This window comes from Elephantulus edwardii, unplaced genomic scaffold, assembly GCF_000299155.1.
Source record: "Elephantulus edwardii isolate Elephantulus edwardi_28Jun2011 unplaced genomic scaffold, EleEdw1.0 scaffold00141, whole genome shotgun sequence".
In the NCBI taxonomy this organism is placed as follows: Eukaryota; Metazoa; Chordata; class Mammalia; order Macroscelidea; family Macroscelididae; genus Elephantulus; species Elephantulus edwardii.
The window spans coordinates 6,287,425-6,294,799 of record NW_006399891.1 but is presented as its reverse complement, the minus strand read 5'-3'; positions in this window follow the sequence as shown (position 1 = coordinate 6,294,799).

The window sequence follows — 7,375 nt, the reverse complement described above, 5'->3', positions numbered from 1 at the left end:
GGAAGGCCCTCTATGAGGTGGATTGGTTCAGTGACTGGGGTAATCGGGATGGGTGTGTCAGAGACAGTGCAATTGGCACAGGGCAGGGTGGAGTTTAGGGCTGTTGTACATAGGGTCGCTATGAGTCGCAAGCGACTCGATGGCACATAGCAACAACAATACATATCTACTGATTATCCTACTGTTTTTACAAGAATCTCCTTATACATTATTTGTTCTTATGCAGCTGAGATAGTTCACTCAGCGTAATGCTCTCTACCCTTTCCCATGTTATATAGTATTTTTCAAAATCATTGCTCCTGAATGGTGTGTAGTATTCAGAATACTATACAGTAATTGCTATGTACCACAATTACTCAATCCATTCGTGTGTTGATCAATGTTTGGTCTGTTTCCATATGCTTACTATTATGAATAACACTGCTATAAACATCAGTGTACAAATTCCATTTATGTCTCAGCTCTATTTTCCTTGGGATATATTTCTTGCAATGAAATAGTTAGGTCCTATGCAATCTCTATGTTCAGCCTTTTGATGGAATGCCAAACTGCCTTCCAGAGTGGTTGTACCATTTTACAATCGTACCAACAGTGATTTGTCCTGGAAAGGGTTAAACTGGGTGGCTCCTTGGAGGCAAGGATTCTGAGGCTTCTTCTAACATACTTTGGACATGTTGTGAGGAGAGACCGGTCCTTGGAGAAGGACATCATGCTTGGGAGGGTGGAGGGACAGTGCAGGAGGGGAAGGCCCTCTATGAGGTGGATTGATTCAGTGACTGGGATAATCGGGATGGGAGTGTCAGAGACAGTGTGATTGGCACAGGACAGAGCAGTTTAGGGCTGTTGTACATAGGGTTGCTATGAGTCTCAAGCGACTTGACGGCACATAACAACAACAACAACAACCAACAGTGTATGAGAGTTCCAATCTCTCCACATCCTCACCAACATTTATTGCTTGCTTGTTATTCTATTAAACTTTGCCACTGCAATTGGAGGGAGGTGATATCTCATTACAATTTTTGATTTGCATCGCCTTTATTATTGCCAAAGATTTTGAGTATTTCTTCATATGTCTGTTGGCCATCCAAATGCTTCCTTTGTAAAAAGTCTTTCCATATTTTTTCCCATTTTGTAATTGAGTTATCAATCTTTTTCTTGTGGAGGCCCTGTAGTATTCTGTAAATTTTTCTTATGAGACCCTTGCAACAGATGTCATTGTCAAATATTTTTTCCTAGTAAGTAGGTTTCTTTTCACCCTATTGGAAAAAGTTTTGATGTAGAGACTTAATCTTTAGAAGGTCTCTTTCACTGATGTTATCCTCTCCTGGTTGTGCAATGTCACAAGCTTTTAAGACCCTTGTCACTGCTCAACAGAGTAGAGCATAGAACATTGCTTTTTGTACTGTATTATTATGTCTGTTATGTAAAAAAAAAATCTGGAGGACAGCCATGTCACCAGCTCACCAGAAGAGATTAATATTTATTCCTATTCCAAAAAAGGGTAATCCATCGAAGTGTGGAAATTATCGAACAATATCACCAATAACACACAGAAGCAAAATCTTACTGAAGATTATCCAAAAATGAACAGTACATTGACAGAGAACTAACTGAAATCCAGGCTGGGCTTAGAACAGGCCATGGCACTAGGAACATCTTTGCCAATGTCAAATGTTTATTGGCTGAAAGCACAGAGTAACCAGAATAATGTCTACCTGTGTTTCATTGACTACGCAAAGGCATTTGACTGTGGATCACAACAATTTGTGGCTGACCTTGAGAATAATGGGAATCCCATAACACCTGATTGTGCTCATGTGAAACCTATACTTGGACCAGGAGGTAGTTGTCAGGACTGAGCAAGGAAACATTGCATGATTCAAAATCAGGAAAGGAGTGCATCAGAGTTGCATCCTGTCCATACCTTTTCCATCTGGGCTTTGTGAGGAGGAATGTGGCACCAGGATTGGAGGAAGACTCATCAGCAACCTATGTTATGCAAATTACACAACTTTGCTACCTGAAACTTAGGAGAATCTGAAACATCACTGCAGAAAGTCAAGGACTGCAGTCTTCAATATGGATTAAAGCTCAACATTAAGAAAACAAATATTTTCACCACTGGGCCAACTGGCAGCACCATGATAAGTGGAGAAGAGATTGAGATTGTCAAAAATTTCCACTTGCTTGGGTCCATAATCAACACTCTTGGAATCAGCAGTCAGGAAATCAAAAGATGAATTGGATTAGGGAAGTCTGCTGTCAGGGACCTCTCTAGAATGTACAAATATGTTAATCTAGCTGTGGTACTGGAAAAGAGTGTGAATGTCCCATGGACTGCCAGGAAAACAAACAGATTCATCTTGGAGAGAATTAAACCAAGCTACTCCTTGGAGGCAAGGATTCTGGGCCTTCGTCTGACATACTTTGGACATGTTGTCAGGAGGGACGGGTCCTTGGAGAGGGACATCATGCTTGGGAGGGTGGAGGGACGGCGCAGGAGGGAAAGACCCTCTATGAGGTGGATTGATTCGGTGACTGGGGTAATCGGGATGGGTGTGTCAGAGGCAGTGCGGTTGGCGCAGGATAGAGCAGGGTTTAGGGCTGTTGTGCATAGGGTCGCTATGAGTAGCAAACGACTCAACGGCACATAACAACAACAACAACAACAGAGTCTAAGGTGCACCTGGTCCAGACCATGGTCTTCACAATTACTTGCTATGTATCAGAGAGCTGAACAAAGTATAAGGATAACTGAAGAACGTATGCCTTTGATTTGTGGAGCTAGAGAAGAGTATTGAGCATACCATGGACTGCCAAGAGAACAAGCACATCTGTTCTGGAGAGTGTGACCAACTTGCTCTCTGGAGGTAAAGATTTTGAGGCTCCATCTCACATATTTTGGACATGCTCCCAGAAGGGCTCAGTCCTTGGAGAAGAATGTTATGCTTGGAAGGGTGGAGGGACAACGCAGGAGAGGAAGACCTTGGATGAGATGGTTTGACACAGTGATGGGAGTAATTAGGGGAAGGTGAGTCAGAGACAATGAGATTGGCTCAGGAGAGGACAGAGTTCAGAGCTGTTGGACACAGGGTTGCTATGAGCCCCAGGCAACTCCACGGTACATAACAACAACATGCCAATAGATCTTGACGCTCCCCAAGACTATAGTGCGGAGGCCTCAAAACCAGTTTCTTATTCATAGTGTTTGGGTAGGATTAAGAAGCTTACAACATGGCTTTATTTAAAAGTTTTGTCCCCCAAAGTTCTCAGAAGCTTTCTTCAGACTATATCCATCCATCAACATACCACTCCCAAGACCACTGAGAACTGAGCACCACTGTTCTCAACCCCATACTGTCAAGGATTGAACTGAGTACCTCCAAAATACATGCATATAATGATATAATGTGGAAACTATGTAATGATACGCTCTGGTCTCATACACTAAAGAGTTGTAAAAGGATTAAAGGTGGAATACAATACCCTTTACTCCCATCACATCTCTGATCAGTGTAAGAGAAGTTTCCCCAGGGTGTGACCTGTAATGCCTTTCATCTCACTAGAGATAAAAGGTAGGAAATGCTTCTGAGAAGGGGAATCTCTGTGCTAGAAGGAGTTAAGAATTGCTAGAAATGAAGTATATCCTTTTGGACACAGGCCCCTGCATTTGGAAGCTCCTTGACACCAGGAAGAACAAGACACATAGGCATCCTCACTCACGGTAGCTCTGTTACAGCAACACTAGATGATTAAGACACCACTTTCCCTCCATTCAGCCACCGGATCCTGGATGAGATGATTAGTCAAAAGTCACAATAGCCCCCTTGGAGGCTGAACGTCCAACCTAATCCTTAGTCACAAGAAACTGCAACGCTTCTGAGTTGAAGAGGAAACACAGTTTCTGTACTTTGAGTCTTGTGTTTAGAGCCTGACAGATAATACAGCTGCTGTGAACGGAACACCTGATATTCAGGCTGCAGGTAGTCTGATACTAGCACTCCAGAACCTGGGTCCCCTTTCAGCTTCATTTATACCCATACGTGCGTGCACGCACAACCCTCCCCCCTTTTCTTTATCTATCCCATTAGGATATTTAGAATCAGAATACTCTTAATCAAAGAGCATCAAAAGACTATCTTAAAACTTAAAAAGAGCCAAGATCTATATATTGCTGGCATTTAGTATCACATATAATTAACAGAAAGGATCTTTGAAATAATCTGCTTTAAAGCCTTCCCTGTCACCTAGCTCCAGTTAAAGGGAAAAACCGAAGTCACAAAGGTGATGTGATTCATCTAAGGTTACACAGCAAGTGAGTGAAAAAGCATAGACCATTCACTCAATCAGAGAAAGTGTATTGATGTCTGTGGCTCAGGGCATTGAGGAGTTACACTGCTAACCCAGAGGTGGTGTCTCTCTGGTGGTTCGAATCCACCATCCACTCTGTTGGTGAAAGATGGGCAATCTTTTTCCATATGATTTACAGCCCCTCTGAAAAATCAGTAAAAGGGCTCCTATCAGTTGATAGCAACTCAACAGCAATGAGTTTTGGGGTTCTGGATCAAGACAATAAGTGGTTACTCCATGTAAGCCCCTGCCATCACGGAGCTTGTGTTTATCTTGTTGTTATGGATATAATAAACCACTATGTATATATCATGATATAACTATATATCATGTCAAATGGTGATAAGGACCGGTTTCTCTCCAGAGTAGAGCATTTGTGGGAAATATTTGTATTCCCAGACCCAAAAAATAACCTACCAAGTTATATCAAATAATAAATAAAATCTGGAATAACATTAACAGAGTCCTCAGAGATACAGTTAGGAACTTGGACAGTTTATTGACAAGATATTAAACATAGCTCCCAGGGAAGGAATTTACAAGCTTGCTACAAAAAATAATTGCTGAACGGTGTTTCCCCTCCCCCCCATAACAGGTTTGGAAGCAGGAGTGGCATCCATTTCCTAAACAACTTACCTCTGGAAACTTTATGTACTTTGATAAATGTCGATAGTTATAGAGGGGCTTCAGGCCTTTTGTTCAAAGGGTCGCTATGAGACATGCTCTACTCAAAGGCAATTGATAACAACAACAACCCCCCCATAAAAATGCAAATACTCTTGTGATTTCTTATGGTAGAGAAAACTTAAAAGAAAAACAAAAAACACTTCATTATTGTCAAGTCAGAACTGACTCATAGCTGACACTCCAGAGGGTTTTCAGAGTCTGCAAATCATACAGGAGGAGATTGCCCATTTTTCTCCCTTGAAGCTGTTGGTGGATTTGAACCATCAGGAAATTCTGCCTTTGGGTTAGCAGAGCAACTCCAGAACAGGTACCAATGTGGCTCTTTCATAAAAGCAAAGTAGCATAAAGTGAACTTTTTGACACACAAAAGTTGGGGCATGTCTGTACTGGAGAGAAACTACTAGTAAGGGAATACAGGAAAGGAGGCCTGGAAAGATCTTTCTGAGAAGAAAGTAAAGGGAGAGTTGGGAAGTATCTGGGCAGAAGCATTAAAGGTGGAGGCAGCTAAAAGTGCAAAGGACCTGGTGCAGCCAGCAGTCAACACTCCCCAAGGTCCAGACTCTGCGCCCAGAGCTACCTCATCATATCACACTGTCTGCGACCCTCCAGAAGGGCCCCAAGGGTCTATGCACATGGTGCGTTAAGTGACTGTGAGATACCAGAAACTACCACTCTGCTTAGCTTGGAGAAGAACTCATGTCCCCACCTGCCTGAACTTGATCCTCAGGGAATCCCTGACCTGGGGATTTTGAGACATGAGGGACAATCTCTATTCTTGAGCCAGGTGGCCTTGAATAAACCCTCTTGGAAGATCAAGGCAGGTTTGTTTTGTGTTGTTTTTTTTAAGCATTTTAGTTAAGTTTTAATCTTTCCTTATATCTTGATTTTGTTGTTCTAACTTGCATACAACGATGTAAATAAATACTGCATGCATAGCTTTTAACATTTTTGAATATGTGTTTTATCTGGACTTTCCCACCCCGATCAAGACATAGAACTTTGCAGTGTCACTGAGGCTCTGTCCAGGTGTCTTCTCTGCCCCTCACTCTGATTACACTTTTTCCAGGACAGATTTGTGTATTCTTTGGCGGTCCATGAGATAAACAGTATTCTTCTCCAATACCAGAATTCAAAGACATAAATTCTTTTTTTAAAACAACAACAACAAACCAACCAAAAAACTAACCCATTAAATTTTTAATAATCTAAGAAAAAAACAAGATGAAAGAAAACAGAATTCAGTGTGACAGAGAGTAAGCTCACAAGGTACAGACAAGGAAATGTTCCTGCCTGAAACCAGCTTTCCTTGCAAGACCATTTTTACATTTTTCTTACCATTTACATTTTCAAATTTCTCTAAGTAAACAAGTGTTTATTTTTGTAATAAAAATTCTCACTCAAATAAGAAAGGTTTTATTTAAAAAATTGCCCGACTGTGGTATTATATCTACGTGCATCCTTCCCCTTCTCTGATCACTGAACCTTAAAAGACACACATTCTAAGGGAGCTCTGGTGGCTGACTGGCAAGAAGCTGCACTGCAGTCTCGGAAGTACGCGGTTCAAATCCACCAGATGCTCTGCTGGAGAAGGAGGGGAAATCTCCTCCTGCGTCTGTCAGATCCGACTTGATGGTACACACACAAAAATAATAAAATAAAATAAAATAAGACACACATTCTTCTGTTATTCTTAATGTCCAACTTTCAGTAAGTAGCTTGTCCTTAAACTGCATAGAGAAGGAATCAAATAGGATATACTTTCCTATTCCTGGCTTTTTTCATTCAATGTCATGTTTTTAAGATTCATTCACACTTTTTTTTCTTTTTAAAAACAATTTTATTTTGAAATAATAATTATAGAACCACAGAAAGTTGAAAAGATGTAACAGAAAAGTTCAGGTACCCTTCATCCAGTCCCTTGAATACGTATGTCTTAAATAATTAAAGTATAACATCAAAACAGTGGGATCTGATACTGGTACATGGGTGTTCTATGTCATACTCGACTCCACAGCACCCAACAACAACATGCCATTCCTCCCCCCCCTTTTTTAAATTTTCATCCACATTTTTGAGAATATTATTGTTGTTGTTGAGTACAATCAAGTCAGAGCTGACCCATAGCTGACCCTCCAGTGAGCTTTCAGAGCCAATTAATAGAACAGGAGGAGATTACCCATCCTTCTCCTGTGGAGCAGCTGTTGGATTAGAACGGCATGCCACCACAACAAGATAAAGGAAAAGAATCCAATAGAAAAATGGGCACAGGATATGAACAGGCACTTCACCGAAGACGACATTCAGATGGCTAACAAGCACATGAAGAAATGCTCAA